This window comes from Malaclemys terrapin, chromosome 7, assembly GCF_027887155.1.
Source record: "Malaclemys terrapin pileata isolate rMalTer1 chromosome 7, rMalTer1.hap1, whole genome shotgun sequence".
NCBI classification, from domain to species: Eukaryota; Metazoa; Chordata; order Testudines; family Emydidae; genus Malaclemys; species Malaclemys terrapin.
Window position 1 is genome coordinate 61,390,187 of NC_071511.1, and position 19,866 is coordinate 61,410,052.

The following is a 19,866-nucleotide window of genomic DNA, read 5'->3' on the forward strand; positions in this document are numbered from 1 at the left end:
GAAGTGACCCGATGAAGCTGACCCTTACTGTACAATTGATGTATGGCTTTAGAGGGCTGTGTTGGTGAGACCGGAGCTGGGTGAGCGGCAAGGGTGGACAAAGAGCCCAGACGCCCTGTCCCGATACTTTCAGGCCTCCCCCTGTGCTTCTCCCTCAGCTCACCCAGCAATGCTGCCTCAGTGTGCAGTGGAGCCCAGGCAGCAGTACCGGGGGGAGCCTTTCAGACACGGATGCCCAAGCCAGCATGGGGTCACAGAACCTTTTAAGACTGGGCAAGTAGTCTACCTATGAGCACTCTTGCTAACTGGAACCAGAGTCTCTCATCCACTGAGCCGTTACAACCAATAGAATTGATGCTGATAGCTGCAGAGGAAGGCTGATGTTTGCTTTAGTTACCTCCGATATCACAATAGACTCACCTGAGCGGTTTATCTGCCCCTCTCTGTTGCTTATACAACATTCATTATTAACCTAGTATAATTACAACCTAGTTTGTTCAACTCCAGCCCATGCAAAGGATTTCAATTAATTTTAGCAAAATGGAAAGTTTTAATAGTCTGCTGTTTCCCCATTAAGAGCAGACAGACGCAGAAGTTACATCTCTCAGACTAATTTTAACTCATAAACTAATTCACAGATTTCCTTGTAGACCCTCAGGAAATTTATTCTGTGCCCAGTGAGTCAGTGCTGCCAGTCTGGGGAGGAGACGCTATTATTTTTTGTATCTAACAAAGAGATTGGATCCCTACCTTGAGTGCAAACGGAACTGAGCCTTAACTATGGAGTCACAGCCGGCAGCTCAATAATAATAGTTCTTATTTAGCAATAAGCTCAGATTCTCTCAACAGGGGTTTCCTCTATTTCCCGAACGCTATCTTTGCACATCAGTGTTGCGTCCGATTGCACTGGCAGCATGTGGTCTGGCGACTGCGGCCACTTCCGCAGCTCATTAACTTCCTGCCCCCTTTTGGCACTGATTGGCGGCATTGGAGACAGGAAAGGCTCTGAGTGTATTAACTGAGTGTCACTCGCAGCCTGGAGAAGACCTAGGACAAAACATCTTGTGCCCTCAAAGGAAACCGCAGGGCCTCGCAGAACCGGCTTGTTCACCAGATGTGCTGGACCTGAACGGTCAGAAAAAATGGCATTAAAATAAATTGGCTGCAAAATTCCAGCTATGATTTTCCAAAGAGAAAATATTTTGCCATAAGTTTTCAAGGGAGGCAGAGGAGCACGTTTTAAAAAACAGCTTGAATTCCTTCATGTAATTGTTCCCTTTTGTTGTTTGAACAATCGTCTTGGAAACTGGGAAACAGCAGGAGTGCTCTTATTCCTGACCACTGCCAAGAGTTCAGGCTGCACCTCCACATGTGGGTATGTCTACGCTGCAATCACCAGGTGTAATTGCAGCACATGTAGCTATACCAAATCTAGCTTTGATCTAGGTAGCTCAGTTACCAACAAAAATGAAGCCGCAGCAGAACGGATTTCAGCGTAGGCTAGAGGCCTGCATAAGTACCCCCCAGCCCAGGGTGGGCTTCTCTAGCCCATGCAGTTGCAGCTTCGCTGCTATTGGTATTGGTACTCACACGAGCTAGATTAAAGCTAGCGTGGATATGTCTACACGTACTGCAATCACATCTCTGATTGCAATGTAGACATACACACAGATGATGCAGAGCAGGGCAGCGACTAGCCCTTGCTATGCTGCACAGGGGATGTGCTATTCGGTCCTGCACACCTCAGTACTAGAGGAATAGTTAAAGGTTCAATCCTGCAAGGAGCTGAGCACTGCTGTGTGGTTTTGAGCCCCGTCAACACAATGGGAGTTGAGGGTGCAAAGCATCACATAGCAGCTGCTTAGCCTCTGTCAGGATCAGGCCCACAGTAGGCCGCAGTTCACCTCTGAGATAACTCCACTGAAGTCACACTGGACTGGGAGGCAGTGTGGTCTAGTGGGCAGAGCACTGAACCAGGAGTCCAGACAGCTGGGTTCTATACTTGGTTCTGCGACTGACCTACTGTGTGAACTTGTCAAGTCACTTCTCTTCCCTTCCCTGTGTTTCTTCTCCGCTTCCCACACTTTGTCTATCTGGTCTAATTAAATAGTAAGCTCCACAGGGCAGGGAGTACCTCTTACTCAGTGTTTGTACAGCACCTAGCACAGCGATCTGATCTCACCTGAGGCCTCTAAGGGCTACAATGTCTATCCCACCTGAGCGGCAACCGAGAAGGTGACAGGCTGAGTTGGCTTGTATTCGCTAGCAATTACTGAAGGTGTGTTCATTGGGAGTGAGAGGGTGAAGTGAAAAAAAGGAAAATTTAGGCTGAATATTATTTATACTGTGGCTTCCATTTAAAAGTTGTCAAAGTTACTACATAACATCACCAGAGATTTCAGAGATTCATTGTTTTCTAAATGTATGTGATCACTCAGTATTACATCACTAAGATTTTTAAATAGCCTTTACAACGTACAAGATCTTTATGCATCGAAATGGGATAACTAGTGTCTAAAAATTTATCACCAGTAAATCCTGACCACAAACCGACACTGTAGGTTTGGATAGGCAGAAGTTTTGTTGAATGCTCGGCAGAATTCCTGCATTTTAGGGGCTCAAATGTACTGCTTCTTCTTTGACTTTCCTTCAGATTCTTCCAGCACCTCAGAGTGCATCGTCTCACTCCTTGATTTGCGCCATGGGGCCATTTCACTCTTTTGTTGACCACGATCCCCTTTTTTCTTGGGTTGTTTGGACAGTTGCATGACAGTGACCCAGGGCCGTTTACCTCACTTACTGCCGGGGAAGGAACTTGCTGTTCAGTCCAGCCAATCTCGTCTGAGGTCTTCTTTATGCCGTTCATAATAATTATCTATTTGCCTGTGTGACGGAGCAGGGAGCGGGGCAGATTTGACCTGGGAATGTTGCAGGGGGGTTGCATTGGGGATGGGGGACTTCCCTTGAAGGAAGCTACCTGAGCTGTAACCTGAGCCAGGAGGGGGGTTGGGAGAAATAACACCTTCTGCCCGGGAGACTGAACAAAGGAGAGGAGGAGCTGGGGGGAGGGGGAAGAGAGGAGGAGTTTTGGTTTGGTTTCAGTTTGGGGCTGGGTGGTGCAACACAGGGAACCTCAAGCTGGGGGCTAAGCTCCCTAAACCCCCCAGAAGGACTTGATTGAGGGGTTCTGGTTGTACCTACATGCTCTGCTTGGGACTGTGTTCCTATCATCTAATAAACCTTCTGTTTTACTGGCTGGCTGAGAGTCACGGTGAATCTCAGGAAGAGAGGGGTGCAGGGCCCTGACTCCCCCACACTCCGTGACAATTGGTGGGAGCTGTGGGATCTACTGCACCCTGTGGATGGCGCTTCCTGCAGTAAGTGACTGGGGAGCAGTAAAATGAAGGGTGATTGACGGGGACCAGGCGTGCTGAAGAGTCAGAGAGAGACGGTTATCACCCCTGGGAGTGTGACACCAGCGAGAAGGACTTTTGCAGTAACAGGGTCCCCCGGGGGGATCGCAGCGAGCAGTCCCAGGGGCGGAGGAGTCTGCAGCTCAACCCTGGCAGGGAGGTGGTGACCTCGAGAAGGGCTGGCACACTAGGGGTCTCCCTGGAAACTGTGGGGAGCGGTGAGCACACAGGCCTGTGAGTGGCCAGCAGGAAGATGTATGCCAAGCGGCTTAAGAGCGACCTGGTGGAGCTGTGCAAGCAGAGGGAGCTGTGCAGTGGGAGGCTCACCAAAGAACAGCTCATTGCCCAGCTGGAGGAGGGAGATCGCGTGAATGAACTGATCCCTGTCTCTGAGGGAAGCAGCCTGGTAGATGCAGCGCAGGCACCAGTGTCTGTCCCAGCTGGCAGTGGTCAGATGGCTGCTGAGGGCTTCCCGAGACCCCTCCTTCCGATGCCTAGGGGAAGGGTGGGGAGGAGCCCAGCAAATACCGAGGGCGCCGTGAACTCCCCCCCCCTCCCCCCGGCCAGCAGGGGATCCTCCCAGCGAAGCTCGCTGGCCAGCAGAGGATCCTCCCGGCGACGCGCAGCATCTGTGGAGTGGAAGTGGCTGGAATGGGAGAAAGAGCTAAAACTGAGAGAGCTGGAGGGTCGTGAGAAACAGAGGCATCATAAACTGGAGCTGGCGAGGCTGAGGGGCCGCAAGACCCCGGCTGCGGTGAGTGAGGGGGGACCCAGGACTGCACAGAGCTTTGATAAGTGCATCCTGGCCCAGCGTAAGGAGGGGGAGGACATGGATGACTTCCTGGATGCCTTTGAGACGGCCTGCGAGCTGCACCAGGTTGATCCTGCGGACAGACTCTGGGTTCTCACCCTCTTACTGGACCCCAAAGCCGTGGCATTGTACCGCCAACTGGAAGAGGCGGAGAAAGGGGACTACGAACTATTCAAAAAGGCCCTGCTACGTGAGATTGGGCTGACTTCTGAGATGTACCAGGAAAGGTTCCGGAGTCAGGATAAAACCCCTGAGATCTCATATCTGCAATTAGCTGTCCGCATGGAGGGATACGCCAGCAAGTGGGCAGATGGGGCCCAGACGAAGGAGGACCTGGTTAAACTGCTGGTACTGGAGCAACTGTATGAGCGGTGCCCATCCGACCTGAGGCTGTGGTTGAGGGACAAAAAGCCAGAGAACCCGCGACACGCAGGGCGGCTGGCCGATGAGTTTGTGAAGAGCTGGTCAGTGGGTGGCAGGGAGGAGTCCCAAAGGAACAGGCCTGCCGCGATGAAGAGAGAGAGTCACCCTGGGACCTCCCAAAGGGGGAATATGGGGAATCCCCTCCCAAGGGGAATGCCCAGCGTCAGGGACAACCGACCAGCTCGAGGGGACCCACGGGACATGAGCTGCTATTACTGCGGCCGAAGAGGCCACATTCGGGCCCAATGCCCCAAGCTCAAGGACAGACTGAGCAGACTGAACCCACACCGGGCTAACTTGGTAGAGGCCCAGACAGACGAGGGGCAGGCTTCTCACGCAAGGGGGGCTGGCAGCTTATCAACTGCTCAAGAGAGAGAGAGGCCCCAGGCCAGCTTCTCTGGGGGGCCGGATGCTCCGGACTCAAAGTTCTCTGTTTACAGGGTGGGCGCGGGGCTGTCCCTGCGGAGCGAGTGCCTTGTTACCCTGGAGGTGGATGGGAAGAAAGTTTATGGATACTGGGACACGGGCACAGAGGTGACACTGGCCCGGACCGAGGTGGTGGCCGCAGATCGGGTGGTGCCCAACACCTTCCTGACCCTGACAGGGGTGGGCGGGACCCCATTCAAGGTGCCCATGGCAAGGGTACACCTGAAATGGGGGGCCAAGGAGGTCCCCAAGGACGTGGGAGTGCACCATTATTTGCCCACTGAGGTGTTGATGGGGGGGGGACCTAGAGGACTGGCCAAGCAACCCCCAGAATGCCTTAGTCGTGACTCGTAGCCAGAGCCGGCGAGGGGCACTACACCCTGACCTCGGGAATGATGTCACACTGGAGGCACAGAACCCTACCCTGGTGGGGAGGGAACACCCAAGGACAAGGCTCAGGGGGGCTGTGGCTTCCGACCCAGCCGACGAGAGGAAGCAGGTCCCCGTCCCGTCCCCAGCCGCCGAGTTCCAGTCTGAGTTGCAGAAAGACCCCTCCCTGCGGAAGCTAAGAGGCCTGGCTGACCTCAGTGTGGTACAGACCATGAGGAGAGGTTGCCAGGAGAGGTTCCTGTGGGAGAAGGGATTCCCTATACCGAGAGTGGGCTCCCCCAGGGGAAGTGGAGTCCTGGGGGATCAGGAGGCAGCTGGTGGTACCCCAGAAGTATCACCGCAAGCGACTGTACCTGGCCCATGACATCCCTCTCACAGGGCACCAGGGAATCCGGCGCACCAGGCAGAGGCTGCTACAGAACTTTTACTGGCCTGGGGTCTTTACCAATGTCCGACAGTACTGCCGATCCTGTGACCCCTGCCAGAGGGTGGAGAAGGCTTGGGACAAGGAGAAAGCGGCTTTGAGACCTTTGCCCATCATAGAGGGGCCTTTCCAGAAGGTAGCCATGGACATAGTGGGACCTCTCAGCAAGACGGCCCGGTCAGGGAAGAAATACATTCTGGTGGTGGTAGATTTCGCCACCCGCTACCCCGAGGCAGTGCCCTTATCGTCCATCGAAGCAGACACTATGGCAGATGCGCTGCTGACCATTTTCAGGTGAGTGGGGTTTCCCAAGGAAGTCTTAACAGACCAAGGATCCAACTTCATGTCAGCCCTACTCCGGTGCTTGTGGGAGAGATGTGGGGTCCGGCACAATTGGGCCTCAGCATATCACCCCCAATCCAATGGGCTGGTGGAGAGGTTCAACGGAACGCTAAAGATGATGCTAAAAACATTTATGAACCAGCACCCACAGGACTGGGACAAATACTTACTTCACCTGCTCTTCGCGTACAGGGAGGTACCCCAGGAGTCTACCGGGTTTTCACCTTTCAAACTGTTATATGGAAGGCGGGTAAGGGGGCCCCTAGACCTGATGAGAGACGAATGGGAGGGGAAGGCTACTCACGATGGAGAGTCGGTGGTGGAGTATGTCCTGACCTTTCGGGAAAGACTTGCCGAGCTAATGGGTCTGGCCAGGGAGAATCTGGCCAGAGCCCAGAGGAAGCAGAAGGTCTGGTATGACCGCACAGCGCGGTCCCGCGCCTTCGCCACCAGGGATCAGGTGATGGTCCTCATCCCCAGGAGGAAAAACAAACTCCAGGGAAGGGCCCTTCAAGGTTGTCAAGCAACTAAACGAGGTAAACTATGTGGTGGAGCTGTCAAACGGGGCACACCACCACTGGGTGTACCATGTGAATATGATGAAGCCATATTATGACAGGGGGAATGTGGTATTGGCCGTGTGTGGACATTGGGAGGAGCAGGGAGGTGACCCTTTAGTAGATCTATTCCCTGGGACAAGAGCTGGTTTCCCCCTGGAAGCAATTCCCCTCTCTGATCAGATGACCCTGGCACAGCAAGCTGAGATCAGAGGAGTGTTGCATCTGTACCAACAGCTGTTTTCCAACCAGCCTGGACGCACTAATCTGACTGTCCACCGGGTGCAGACAGGATCGCACCTGCCTATAAAATGCTCCCCATTCCGAGTCACAGGGAAAACTGCTCAGGACCTGGAAAGAGAGGTCGGGGACATGCTGGCTTTGGGGGTGATCCAGTCGTCTTCCAGCCCTTGGGCCTCGCCGGTGGTGCTGGTCCCTAAAAAGGACGGGTCGATCTGGTTCTGTGTGGACTCTCGGAAGCTCAGTGCCATCACTGTAGCCAATACCTATCCCATGCCCAGGCCTGACGAGCTCCTAGACAAGCTGGGAGGCGCTCGGTACCTTACCACCATGGATCTTACAAAAGGCTACTGGCAAGTGCCGCTGGATGCAGATGCCAGGCTGAAATCGGCCTTCATCACCCCTCTGGGGCTCTATGAGTTCCTGACCCTGCCTTTCGGCCTCAAGGGAGTGCCGGCCACCTTCCAGCGCCTGGTGGATCAGATACTGAGGGGGATGGAGAGTTTTGCCGTGGCGTATATTGACAACATCTGTGTCTTTAGCCAGACCTGGGAGGGCCACATGTCCCAGGTTAGACAAGTGCTGGACCGACTCCAGGAGGCTGGGCTGACCGTAAAACCTGAGAAGTGCAAGGTGGGGATGGCTGAGGTATCCTACGTAGGCCACCGGATGGGGAGCGGCTGCCTAAAGCCGGAACCAGCCAAAGTGGAGGTGATCAGAGACTGGTCCACTCCGCAAACCAAAAAGCAGGTCCAAGCCTTTATTGGGATGGCAGGGTACTATTGAAGGTTCGTGCCCCACTTTAGCTCCATAGCCCCCCCCATCACTGAGCTGTGCAAGAAGGGGAAGCCAGACAAGGTGGTCTGGACCAAGGAGTGCCAGGGGGCTCTCCAGGCGCTGAAGGAGGCTCTGGTCAGTGGCCCAGTTCTGGCTAACCCAGACTTTGACAAGCCCTTTATGGTATTCACCGACGCCTCCGACACAGGACTGGGGGCAGTGTTAATGCAAAAGGATGAAAAGGGGGAGAGACACCCGATCGTGTACCTGAGCAAGAAGTTGCTATCCCGGGAGCAGAACTACGCGGCCATCGAGAAGGAATGCCTGGCCATGGTGTGGGCCCTCAAGAAACTAGAGCCATATCTCTTTGGGTGACACTTCACTGTGTACACCGACCACTTTCCCCTGACCTGGCTGCACCAGATGAAAGGAGCCAATGCCAAGTTCCTGAGGTGGAGCCTGCTCCTGCAGGATTTTGACATGGACGTGGTCCATGTGAAGGGAAGTGCCAACCTGATAGCGGACGCGTTGTCCTGGAGAGGGGGCCCTGAACTTCCCCAGGTCACTGGTCAGAGTGACCCCGCTCAGTTCAGTCTCAAAGGGGGGAGAGATGTGACGGAGCAGGGAGCGGGGCAGATTTGACCTGGGAATGTTGCAGGGGGGTTGCATTGGGGATGGGGGACTTCCCTTGAAGGAAGCTACCTGAGCTGTAACCTGAGCCAGGTGGGGGGTTGGAAGAAATAACACCTTCTGCACGGGAGACTGAACAAAGGAGAGGAGGAGCTGGGGGGATGGGGAAGAAGGGAGCTGCGGGAGGAGTTTTGGTTTGGTTTCAGTTTGGGGCTGGGTGGTGCAACGCAGGGAACCCCAAGCTGGGGGCTAAGCTCCCTAAACCCCCTAGGACTTGATTGAGGGGTTCTGGTTGTACCTACATGCTCTGCTTGGGACTGTGTTCCTGTCATCTAATAAACCTTCTGTTTTACTGGCTGGCTGAGAGTCACGGTGAATCTCAGGAAGAGAGGGGTGCAAGGCCCTGACTCCCCCACATTCCGTGACAGCTTGTATTCTTCATATTAGGTTGGGTCAGCAGGCTATCCCTGCTGGGGTATTATAGTTGTTATTAGCCAGACTGTGGTACCTTTACTCAGGTTGGGTAGCACCTTACTGCACAGATAATCCAGTTGACCTCAGTAGAACTATTTACAAAGTAAGGTATAATTTAATATGAGTAAATGCATCAGAATCTGGCCTGGAGATTTTAAGGTACTATAGGACAGGAAGCAAGGATTGCTATAGCTAGATGGAACTGTGAGTGAATTTAGAGTCCTGTTGGTAGAATGAAATGGTGCAGTTAGAATTTGGACAGATGCTGGGGCTAGCATCCCTACCCTTTTGAAAAGTGCCATAGGATATTTGGTGACCATAGTAGGTCAGGACCTTGGTTTTAATCAAAAGACAGCACCTGCAGCCATGCGGTGCTGCCAACACTATGCTGAGGCATCAGAGCTGTGCTAGCTCAGAGGGAAAGCACTGCATACAGCAACCCCAACCCCACTTCCTGCAGCACCCTGATGCTAACCAAGCCCGATGTTGCTCCGCTTGCAAAATCTAAGGTTGAGGCTAAATTCGCCATCATCAAGAAACTCAACGCTGACAGCTCTGCTTCTGGTCCATTGAGGTCCCAATCCTGCAAAGGGTTATGCAGATGCCAATCAACTTTAATGGGACTACTCCTGGAGCTTGATCCTGCTCCTATTGAAGTCAGTGGCAAAAGTCCTATTGGCTTGAATGGTGCAGGATCTGGCCTATGATGTATAAAGTTAAGCATTGCAGAGGTCTTTGCAGGCTTGGAGCCCAAGGTTGCAAGCACAGAGCAGAGCTGGCACTTCCTCCATAACTCATCCCATTGTTCTGAGTTTATTGCTTATTCATTTCCTTTTTGTGTTTTCATCAGCAATTTAAAAAAAATATAAATGTTAAAAATAACCCCCCCTCAAGGAGATAAAGGAAGATCAGCACAATCAGCTCACAGCACTTTTGTTGGACTCATCACACACGTTGGCATAACCAAGAATTTCAGGGCGGTTGCCTTGACATGCTTATTTAGCCATTACTAGCTATGGCATCAGGGTGACTCTCAGGGGTGCTAACATGCCTGGTAAAAATTTGGGTGCAGAAAGCCAATTCTAGAGGGAGGAAGGTGAGGTTCACGGCTACTGTACAGGATGGGGAACTGGAGAGAGAATGGTTGCTAGCTGAACATACAGATGCTCGAAAAAAGTCTGTCCAAGTTTAAAAAAATGACGAAGGCAATGTCGACTCTACAATTGCTCAGTGGCATGGCGATGGCACTGGAGTTGTGCCGCTGTCGCACCCTTGTGTAGATGCTTCCCACATCAATGGAAGCATTTTTTTTCTATTGATGGTATTAATCCATATCTCTCACAGGTGGTAGCTAGGTCAATGGTAGAATTCTTCCATCAGCCTAGCTGTGTCTACACCGGAGGTTAGGTCAATCTGACCATGGGGCTCAGGGTGAGAAATTTTTCACAGCCTTGAGCAACGTAGCTTTGAGTGACGTAGCTAGTTTGATCTAATTTTTAAGTGTAGACCAGGTCTAAGGTCCAGGAATGGTGGTGCCATTTCTATCCAAACCACTTGTAGCTGTACATTGTGACTAAAATTTTCCAAAGTGCCTAAGGCACTATTGACATCTATGGGAATTAGGCACCTAAATACATTTGAGGATCTGGGCCAAAATGACTTAGGAGCCCATGCCCCATGATGGAACTTGAGGTCCCTCAGCACTTTTTGAACTTTTGCCCTATGTATCCACAGCTGCGTCCCTTTCCATCTCAAAGACAAGATAGAGGCTGCGCTTTTTAAAGGAGCATTAGGGATTTAGGGTGTGTAGAGACCCTTGAAACTGAATGGAGGGTGAATCCTTTGAAAATCCACCCTCTCTAACGAAAGGAAGGTTGGGTGTGTGGAGACACTGAGAGGATGCAGGCCTGTTAGACTGGGAGAGTGAATAGCAGCATAGAAAGACTGACCAAATCTGACCTTCTCTGGAAAAGAGGGAACATGTGGCTTGCCGTAATGGATCAGACCATCTCGTCTGGCACCCTGCCTCGGGTGTAAATGAAACATCTGAAACTGCCTGGTTTACTCTCTTTGTGTAGCACCTGCAGTTCTTTACCATTCAGACTGCAAACTGACAGAATGAGTAGCTCTTTAAACAACATCAGGGTGCTTTGGTTGAATGTCAGAGATTGCAAGAGAACTCCAGGCCATGTGGACTATAATGGCTGTAATCCCTCTGAGAGTGCAAAATTGGACTTGATGCGATCACCCTTGGGGTAAAATCTGATATAGCCAAAGCATATTTGAACAATGCTGTTTTGAATTACAATGGCACTTCTATGGAAAACATATGATGTTCAGAGCCAATCCCACAAAAATGTGTTCAGTACCATTAACAGTGAGCACCAGATACCAGAGTACATTGTAAACCCAAGTGCCTTCCAAATAAAAGACACAAGCCAATGGGCATGGGGGATGGGAAGATTAAAGGTACGAAGAAATAGTTTAGTTCTTTCAGTCCCTGAGTAATGGGACAAGGATTCTTTCTTTAAACAGAAGTAAAAAAGCTAGTTTGGTCATGAATAAAACATATGCCATTATGGAGGTATAACAATGACAGTAAAATTAAGCTGCAAAATCCAGACTGGAGACATTGTCGTGAGACTTCCTTTTAAGGTATTTCCAAAACCATATTAAATCAAGTTGTTCATAGCAACGTTTTTGAATAATGAGATACAAAGCCACTGACCGGTTGGTTATTGATTCAGATCCAACACAGGTATGTAGTGACGTGAAGTCATTACCAGTAGAGGCATGGGAAAAACTTCCATATGAAGAGAGAGAGAGAAAAGGCTGGGACTGGTTACCTTAGAAAGGACATGAATGAAATGGGATGTGATTAAAGGCATACAGATAGCAAATCCTCTAACCCAACCTCTAAGCAATGCAGGTGGGAAGAACTTTCCCTGGGGGCAAGTTATTCCATAACCGCTGACTGCATGGTTCCTGCGCCTTCCTCTGAAGCAGCTGGCCCTGGGCACTGTCAGAAACAGGCTACTGATCTAGATGGACTCTTGGTCGGATCTGGTATGGCAATTCTTGTGTTCCAATCTAATAGCTCTTTGGTGGCCTATGTGAAATCAGCTTGGTGGGCTCAGTGGATCCCCATGACAAAAACTACATCCAGCTTGGCAATAGGCTTCTTGTTATCTGATTCTGCCGAGGGGCTGACAACTGAATGGGCCACAGAGAACAAGCTCTAGAGATCGTCCTCCCCACCTTGCACTGCTGCTGCCCAGGGACATTCCTATTCTGTACACAGACAGAGGACTTTAAATGCCACTAATTGTGATGTCAGTTTTTTTTATACAGATGTGAGAAATTGGACTGAGACCAATTCCTCTCATCCAGGTCACTGATCAGCAATTGTCTTCAGTCATTTGTCCTGATTATCAATGCTGACCAAGCCGTTGGCCTACTGTCATTTCCCCTGTCACCATCTATGCCCGACTGTTGCTGGGACTGAATTGGAGGTGGCCACGTGGACTGCTGAATAGATTCTTTTGCTCTAGGGAAGAACAAAATGCCTTTTGCATTCCATCTGAAGTGAAGCGACCCACATCTGTGACTCTGCAACAAAACCTCATGATCCGGAAGCAATCCTTCACTCTTGAAACCCTTATCGGCAGAGATAATGTGGTATTTATGAGGTTTTCCTTGTTTACTAGAGATGCTGATAAGCAGCCGTGGAACCAACGAACTGTCAGGGTCCCTTTTTTTCCTCAGGGGCTGACTAATTAAATAACTGGTTGAACTCTCAGTAACTGTTCTGAAAAATGCATGCAGCGGTGGCAAAGTCACTGTGCAAAGAAGTGTGGGATTAGATCTCATTCCTCCAGTGGAATGCTGAGTGGGACACCGGAGAGGTAGGAGCGTTGGTCATTAATCCAGAAGACAGTCACTGGTGAAGTCAAGTGATCTTTCTGCTGAAACTAAATGTATAGCATAGTGTGTGGATCCTGCCAGCCTGAAGAATCACTTGCCTTTTGAAGTCTTAATAATAAAACGAACATTATAGCATAGCTGGTTGGGGCAGGAGATAGTCTGATGTTCTATCCCTCCAGTCTGGAGAATTAAGCATCTCTGGATGCCTCCCAGGAATTAACAGAAGGGGATCTTGAGGGATTTTTGAGGAACTAATGAAAGATAGATAATTGACATTGGCAAAAGTGCACGTTCCAAGACAATATGCATAGAACCCCTCATTACTAATGTGTCTTTTCAGTGTGCAAACAAGAGTGGGGCAAGGAGAGCTCCTTGTGGCCAGCAGGAAAGATCTCTGATTTTGACTGATGATCCGTTTGACAGGATTCCAGAATGGTGCAGTGTGCACCCATGAACTAGGAGACGATTGCTTTAGTAGGATGTTTTCTTTCATTTGGGGACAAGACAAAAATCGAAAGCCTGATTCTCCTCTGCTACATGGCCTAACTCCATTCAGTGGAGTTGTTCCTGATTTACACCAGTGTAAGTGAGAGGAAAATCAGACAATACATATTTGAAAAATGTAATTTTTTACCTGAGTCAGACCTCAGGTTATGAAAAAAACAACAGGAGGGGTGTCCTCCTCTCTAACTGACAGCCACAGCTAACCCAGCTGTGCCCTTGACAGCGTCACAGTGAGATTTGGATTGTCTCACTGAATGAACTGAGATCATTACAAACTGCTGTACTAACATTTAAAATGACAGATCTGTCGCGGTCCCTTCCAGTCCACACTTCTATGATTCTGTGATTCTGGGGACGGAGTTAGGTAGTTTAGGAGATTAGCAATACAATACAGCACCTTTCAGCCATCAGTCGCTGAATATACCCCAGATCAGGTTGGTAGTGAACAAAATGTGACAGCATTTAAATCTGTTCAGTGGCCTGTGTGATATGATATTACCTCACCCACCTTGCTTCAGACAGATATTGCAACTGTTCTGTCGGTACATGGACTACTTCACTCTTCCCAATGGAGCTACTCCAGATCCATGCTAGAGTAACTGATCCAGAGCATGATTTTCCCAGAAAAACCCAAAGTAATAATTCCGCAGCATAATTTGTTAGGACATAGCCTAAAAGAGAAATTAATAGAAAAACACAAGTAAATAAGAAAAGAATTTTAAGATATAAAATCATTAACAAAATATATGTTGACAGGTAAATACATTGAAAAATCTGTTCATAATCAATTCCTCGTTCACTTAGCAGTTTCAATCTGGGACCCTGCAATTCCCCTGGTACAAGATGATGTGCAAAACACAGTAAGAACATAAGAACATATGAACAGCCATACTGGGTCAGACCAAAGGTCCATCTAGCCCAGTATCCTGTCTTCCAACATTGGCCAATGCCAGGTTCCCCAAAGGGAATGAACAGGTAATCATCAAGTGATTCATCCCCTGTCACCCATTCCCACCTTCTGGCAAACAGAGGCTAGGGACACCGTCCCTGCCCATTCTGTCTAATAGCTATTGATGGACCTATCCTCCATGTATTTGTCTAGTTATTTTTGATGCAAGAAAAGGAGCAGAAGCTTACAAAATCTAGTAACCTCCTGGGAGAAATCTTGTTGAGGTCTTTCTTTTGCTCAGTTATGGGAGGTTCTGAGATATTGCAGTGATGGGTGCCAGAGAAGAACCTATGTAGATTGATAGGGTCTTGATCTATTTTAAGAAGTAGAGAATTCGTCATTCATTCAGCATCACAGAAAAGACATAAACATTTTCTGGTCATGTCAAATAAAAGGACCTTCAATTCACCTTTTAAATGCAACATGATGGAGCTTTGGAAGCCAAGCGTATAGTGGGTCAGGGCGCATTTCTGCAGAATGCTTTTCTGTCTTGCTACACAATAGGCTCCGATCTAGTTGTGTAAGCAGCATTGACACATTTCTGGCGGGGGCTAAAGGAAGCTGACCCAACACACACCGTAAGTCGCCAAAAAGTATAGTGGCACTTCTTGTGGGTGTTCTCGAGGGCTCTTTTACTGATGAGGCACAGGTGTAACAGGGACATTCTCAAGGAGACATTTGTTACTTTGAAACATAAATAATATCCCTTAACTTCTAACTTGCATGGAATAACTACAGAGAAATGTCTGGGCTTGGACGAGCCAAGAAAACATTGCCAATTTGGCAGTTAATCATATAAATAGTTATGCAACTCCTATTTATATTAATTACAAATATTAGGGTATTGAAGCCATGTGGCTCTAAATCAAAATGGAGGGTAGTTAAGAAAACAGCATTAGAACTGTTTACATACAGAAACGTGAAACTTAGCAATGGACAAAGTGAACAAAATAGATTAGAACATTTGAGGACGGCAACATTCCATGGACTTATAGGACTGAGAGATGGGAAAGCCATGAAGGCCTAGCTCTCTGCCAATACAGAATTGTTCCCCACAGTGTACTGTAACACATCCACAGCTGTGTAATGTAATGTACTGGTTAGAGCTGGTCAGATTCTTCATTGCAAATAATGGACCTGATTCTTCATCGCACGGCACCTTGGGTCATCAATTACAATTTGTAAACTGAGTATAAAGCAGGTGGAAAATGCTGCCTCTGACCTGATAGCATTTTATAGTCACTTTGCACTTTCTGTGTGTAGAGGGAAATGGCAATACGAGGTGTAAAGCATCAAGGATCGGGCACATTGTTGTGAATTTAACCCTTTTTTCTGTTTGCAGTTTGTTTGTGAACCGATCCTGATTTCTGCAAATATGCTATCTCTTTGCAGTAATTCATCATATCGTTCATTCCAATGTTAGCTTCTTGCTATGGCTTATTTGTAAACGGTTCCCTTTCACTGTTCTGTATGTAATGCTCTCTGGTTGGTCAACCGAGTCACATGGTGTTGTTTTTGCTTCATGACTGAGTAACTAAAAAACGTTTAAAGCTGAAGGATAAGAACTCTTCAAAGAGATAATGGTTCATTTCTAAAAAGCCTAACCAACCCTTTCCCCTCCCTTTTTATTACGTACATTCACCGTGCTTTGGGAGCCTACCTGGCTGTCCCTGTGACCCAGGGACTTCTCAGTGTCACACCATACTGTTACTCACTTCAGGCCTGACACATTCATTACCCTGTCATAATCTGTTTCTAAAAGGTGTCATGTAAGGTATCGTGTGCAAACTGATAACATGCTGGTCATTGATATTGTGTGATGTAAGTATGGGCGGTGCATAAAGAATTATACGTGTGTGCTGGGAATATATTTTTAAAAGATATTTTGCAAGATAAAGTGCATAAGCCCAGCATCCATTCACACACTCACACAGCCCAGCTCGGCCATCCTGAGGCTTTTTCTACACTTGGAGCTGGGGGTGTGATTCCCAGCTCACATAGCTACACCTGCTTGGACCCGGGGAATATGCTGGGGTCTCCCACTGCCCATGCTACCAAGGCTACACTACTATTTTTAGCATGCTTACTCAATGAGAGCTACTGCAGGTATGTCTGCATGAGCTGGGAATCACGCCCGCCACTTCATGTGTAGACGTAGTCTGAGAGAAAGCCACAAGAGGGCCTGGGGCCCTGGGCCGGCACCAGGCACCAGCAAAGGAAGCAGGTGCCTGGGGCGGCCAATAGAAAGAGGCAGCACTCCGTCTGTTGTTGGCAGGGCTGGCTCCAGGGTTTTTGCCGTCCCAAGCGGCGGGAAAAAAAAGAAAAAAAAAAAAAAAGCCATGATCAGCGGCAGCTCCACATCGTTGCTTTCTTCTTCGGTGGCAATTCGGCAGCAGGTCCTTCCCTCCGAGAGGGACAAGGACCCTCCGCTGAATTGCCGCTGAAGAGCTCGACGTGCCGCTCCTTCCCCTTGGCCGCCCCAAGCACCTGCTTGCTCAGCTGGTGCCTGGAGCCGGCCCTGGTTGTCGGGGCGGCATGTCCAGGTCGGCGGCACTTTGGCAGCAGCTCAATCGGTCCGCTTCAATCTTCAATGGCAATTTGGCAGCGGGTCCCTCACTCCCTGTCTTCCTCTTCAGCGTCAGCTCAATCGTTTTTTTTTTTTTTTCCGCCTCTTGGGGCGGCAAAAAAGCTGGAGCTGGCTCTGCTGGGGCCTGGCTCAGCTCAGCGCATCTGAGAGAGACAGAGGCAGGGATACAGCCCAGCTCAGCCCATCTGAGGGAGATCCACAGGAGTAGTTGGGAACAGCAATAACAAGGAAAGTCCAGCATCTCCTCTGTAGCCCCAGGATGGTGCATGCTCTCTCCCTCGCATGTGTGGGCGCTGTGAGGGGATGGACCCAGCCAGGACAGATGGGATTTTTGGAGAATTTAGCTAGTAAATTTGAAGACTCTCTATTGACTGTGTGAACTGAGCTTTTTCAGCAACTCATAACTTGGGTATATGTAGGTAAAATATCCTGGGGACAGCAAAAGGCACATCCCCGATGCCAAATCGACCAGCCTGCCAAATTTCAAGTCCCTGTTCCAAATCATGGGGAAGTTAGAGTTTCTCAGTGAAATGATTTTAAGAATGTTGTTGTCGTGGTTTATAAAACCAATGTTTGTTTCTCCTAATCTTATTCAGAGAAATAGCTGAACAGTTTTAGCTGAAGTTTTCCAAAAAATTCAGACACCCAGGAAATTTCAGTGCATATGACTGTCTGGCAAAGCTGTAAGCCACTGAAAACAGGTTGTATAATGGGAAGCATCAGGCAACCTTCACTGTAGATGGAGCTGCCAACGCTGCCTGTAATAATACTACAGATCCTACACAGATGCTCCGATGCTACCATGATGATGATGGCATAAGAACCTATATAGACTAAAATAACAGTATCCTTGGAGATTTTATGATTTATACCCAGAACAACTGCTATTACTGAAGCATAAGATTCAGAGCTCTATGACTGACATCTGTTTGGAAACAGGTTCCTTGTAACTTGTTGTCAAAACACCCTTGGCATCAGCAATAGCAATAGTGACAGGTATTACATATTAGTTTATTTTATTCAGAGGTTTGTCATTTTCACAGCTTGACCCGGGGTGGCTAAGTTCCTTGGATAAGCATAACACTCATTCATCATTCGTGTTTATAACATGACACATAGCAAGACCACAGACAGAAAGCGGCCTTGTGGTAGCTATTGCATTGCCATATGTAGAGATGTGTTAATACCACTCGAGATATGTCATACCTGTGATTGAGGGCCAGATTTTGCAAGGTGCTGAGAACCCGACAGAGCTGAGGGTGTGTGGCATCTTGCAGGATGAGTCACACAGGTAATTGTACACGGTATCATTTCAGAAGTGGCATGGGATGGATCACAATATCAACCTTTGCTGGAGATTTCTGCTGGTTTGAGTGTTCTGCTTCTTATTCTGGTTTCTTACCCATGGTTGATTTTTTTTAAGATTGAAAAAAAAATTTCCACTGAAAAATGCTTCTTGGAAATGGCGTGATTTTGACAAACATTTTCAATGGGAAAATTCAGGCCGAAATACATATTTTCATTTCATTTTGAATCGCAATTTTCGTTTTGTTTTGGATTTGGATTGTCAATGTTTGAATTTTTAATGTGACCCTCATTTTCTCTCCTTTCTCTCCCCCCCCCCACCATTAGCAAAGATGGGAGAAACTACAGAAAGAAAAAAAAGGAGAAGAAACATTTTCCCCACTTTTTCTCACCTTTTCCAGTAGGAAAGGGGGGTGGGGGAAGGAGATGGCAAGAATATGGGAGGAATGGGAAAAAAAGAGATTTCTTTGCATTTTTTCTCCCTTTTCTACTCCCACTTCCTCCTTTTCCTATGGAAAAAAAAGAACGGAAGCAGGAACCACCACCACCCCTAAAAAAAATTCAAAAACTGAAAATTGCAATGAAACAAACATTTTTGTTTTCAATTTTGTATGAAAAGAAATCTATATTTTTTGTGGGGAAAATCTTACATTTCTGTTTGTTACAAACATTAATTTCCCACTGATATTTAAACATCCCCCTCCTGCACTCCCTGATGCCAATCCTGCACAGAGCCAGCCAAGTATAGAGGAGCTTGCATGGACCCGCCCCAAAGGGATGGGTTTCACCCCGTGCAGTTACCCTGATAATTCCTCTTTCCCAATGTACCAAAGTGAAGATTATGGCAGGTTACTGCTTGAGGAAGTTATGCAGAATCCCATCTGCTGCATTAATGCTTTTTTTGCTAGCAGGACTGCAGGAGTCAGAGTGTGGCAGAGGCTCTACCTAAGGGTAGGGAGTTTGGCTGTTAGTGTAATTTGTTTCATTTACACTATAATTCAAGTCCAGGAACAGAGATGGACACAGACAGCAGGCAGGCAAACCCTTCATTCAGGGATCTGACTCGAAAAAAAAAGCCCAGTTCCCAGGAAGCTAATCTCTTCCCCCGCCCCCATATATGGCTCTAATTAGAGAGGTTAAGGCAGAGAGCAAATTTTCTTGCTGCTTGCCTCTGCTGTCCTGAAAACTGCATCACAAAATTATCAAGAGCACAGCATTTCTTATGAGACTGTACACAGCTCACACACTAAGAAAAAGCTCTTGTAAATCTATGTGTAACAGTGCCAGTTGGTGATTCCAGTCACAACATTATTCCTTCTTTGTATAACAGTAGTGCTTAGAAGCCCCAACCCAGATCAGGGCCCCATTGTGCTGAGCACAGCACATCCACATCATTTTCCCTCCTGATGTCAGTCTTGTCTATTGAAATTGTAATCTCTTGGGTGCAGAGACTGTCTCTTACCTAGGCACAGAGAAGTAAAGTAACTTGCCTGAGGTCATACTACAGATCCAAAACTAGAAAACAAGTCTCCTATCTCCCAGCCTAGTGCCCAGTCTACCACACCACACTGAATTGTACTACCAGCCCTGCCTGTGACATTGACTCTCTCTGTGCCCTTGAGCATGCCAACTAACTTCTCTACCTCGGTTCCCGCCACATGTAGAAGGGAGATAATAAAGGAATAATGCA